Source organism: Peromyscus californicus, unplaced genomic scaffold (genome assembly GCF_007827085.1).
Source record: "Peromyscus californicus insignis strain IS unplaced genomic scaffold, ASM782708v3 Scaffold_1__1_contigs__length_55948999, whole genome shotgun sequence".
Classification (NCBI taxonomy): Eukaryota; Metazoa; Chordata; class Mammalia; order Rodentia; family Cricetidae; genus Peromyscus; species Peromyscus californicus.
In genome coordinates, this window is record NW_026294492.1 from 8,530,933 (window position 1) to 8,533,539 (window position 2,607).

Consider the following 2,607-nt stretch of genomic DNA (forward strand, 5'->3'; position numbering starts at 1 on the left):
GTCTAATGTTTCCACGTGAACGATAGGTATATAAAATCCAGTGTTAAAGCTCACCTAAGAGTTATGCATGAGAATATGGCAAAGACAACGCCTTTCACTCAATAAGGGATTCATTTACTAAGTACCTACAACAGTCACAAAAGGACAGAGCAGCAAAGCGGTTGAGAGAATGGACTTTGAATGAAGACAGCCCCAGGTTCAAGGGCCCCTTCTGTCATGTTCATCCAGGTCACTGCAGAAAACCTTGTGATTAAAGACTCAGTTCGTCTGCCAGAAAATTTTACTAGGACTACGGTCATGTGTCAATGATGTAGATATTTTGAACATTGCACTATTAGATGATATTTGTATTAGAAGAGCATGCAAGAGTATATTTATATAAACCAAGGTAGGCGCAATGTCCTGAGGCAACATATCTAGGTCCAACATGCATGTGTCCATCCCTACCAACCTACATGCATGTTGGATGTGTCCATCCCTACCAACATGGTCTCATGGAATGCATGGCTGTATCAACCTCAGAGATCTTCCAGAACATTTCACTCGGCAAGGCTCCCTAAATGTCACCTGTTTTTGTGTGCAGTCTCAGATTGTCAGCACCACGGGGAGATGGCACACACGTGTGTATTTAGGTGTTAATACACAGGCCCAGGAATCAGACTATGAAGATGCTGCCTTGGAAGCCTAGAAGTGGAGAGAGTGTTCACATTGCTTGTGTCGGCATCCGCAGTGAAAAGTGTGCATGTTGTGCTCACTGACGAGGCTATAGCGAAGCTGTTTTGCAAAGCACCACAGGTGAAGACTGCCTAAGCACCTAGTTTCACTATGTATTCGATTTTAAGTTGTTTTGGTTGCTGCACTTTTCAGAAACTCTTTGCTGTTATCAAACTTTCAGAAATTCATTCTCTTGACAGTTCTGTGGAAATTCATTCTCTTGACAGTTCTGTGAGCTGGAAGTTCAAAATGAAGATATGGGTATGGCTGGACTCCTCCCAGGGTCTCTCAAAGCCTGGCTTTCCTGCCTCTCCCAGCTTCTGCTGGGCCCCGGGGCCCCTGGACTTTCGGCAGCACCATTCCAATCTTTCCCCCTGTCTCTGTCTGAAGCCTCGGCAGAATCCCCCTAGCAACTGTTCTTCTCTGAACAGCCCCTTGCAGGCAATGTGGGATTTTCTACGGGGCATGTGCCTCAGGACTCTCCCACTTGCCTGCAAACGAGAGCAGGACCCTCCTGGCTCTCAGCCTACATGGCGCAATGATGTCAGGGGCATCCGCCAGGAGCTGGGGGAAAGGAAGCACCTCCATAGGTCCAGTCCCTGAGGGCTATATTCATGTCTACAGCATGAGGTTCTGCCCCTACCTCAGAGGGCGCTGATGGTCCTAAGGGGTAAGGGAATCCAGCATGAGATCATCAATACCAACGTGAAAAACAAGCCCGAGTGGTTTGCGGGAGCCCACAGAGGCTTTCTGGTGAGCTCTGAGCTTGCTTTACACAGCAGGGCTGCATTAGGGGATGGCTGGACCATGTGCATAGTCACCAGGTGCCTGGGATGGTCTACACTTGGCTGTGCTGGGGGGAGGTCTTTTGCTCCACCCCTTGGCATTTCTTTAAAAGCCCTTTATCAGAGACAGAAGGGGCTGGAGGGTTTTGACTTAGGCCCTCCTGAGGCTAACCTATGTTTCTAACTGTCTCTCCCTCTCCTCTATACTTCTATCTATATAGTCCTTATTTCTCCCTGCTCAAGAGTACCCTGGGAGGGGAAAAAGAGGGAGCTGGTCTCCCTCAGTGGTTCTTCAAGAAGAATCTGTCTGGGCTGGTGCCAGTTGTGGAGGACAGTCAGGGTCAGTTGATTTCCAAATCCCTCAGCACTTGAGTACCTGGATGAGGTATACCTGGAGAAGTCGTTTACACATGACCCTTACAAGAAAGCTTGCCAGAGGATGACCTTTGAGATATTCTCTAAGATGCCACCCTTGGTTACAAGATTTACTGGGGTGCAGAAGGGAGGAGACATTTCTGGCATGAAAGAAGAATTGGGGAAAGAATTCTGCAAGCTGGAGGAGGGTATGACTAATGAGAAGGCAGCCTTCATGATGGGGATTCTCTCTCTATGATTGATTACCTTATGTGGCCTAGGTATCAATGGCTGGCAGAATTGGAACTCAATGAGTGTATAGTCCACACTCCAAAACTTAAGCTCTGGGTGCCAGCCATGCAGGAAGACCCCATGGTATCATTCCACTTAATTGATGCCAAGACCTATCATGATTTCTTAAGTCTCTACCTACAGGACAGCCCTGACGCCTATGAGTATGAGCTCTGAAGGACAGGAGTCCTTGGTGAATGACGTTTTCCTCTATGGATATGAACAATAAGCTTTCATTCTTCCACTCTCCACCATGCCTGCTGCCCAGCTGCAAAGCTGTTTCTGCATTTGTGGCAGAGACCCCCAGTCTCAGTCTCAAGACCCATCCCAAACAGGGTTGTCCAGGGTGTTAGGTACTTTTCTGTATCCAAGATAAAATATCAGGACCAACAATAGCTTAAGAGGGAAGGTGTTGGTTTTAGCTTACAGTTCCAGAAAACCGGAGACCATCTTGGCGAGGAAG

General features: G+C 47.8%; 1 pseudogene; it reads left to right on the forward strand.

Annotated features, from left to right (window-relative positions):
• The first annotated feature begins 1,113 nt into the window (after positions 1 to 1,113).
• Positions 1,114 to 2,321, forward strand: LOC128115139 (glutathione S-transferase omega-1-like; annotated as a pseudogene).
• Positions 2,322 to 2,607: the final 286 nt, after the last annotated feature.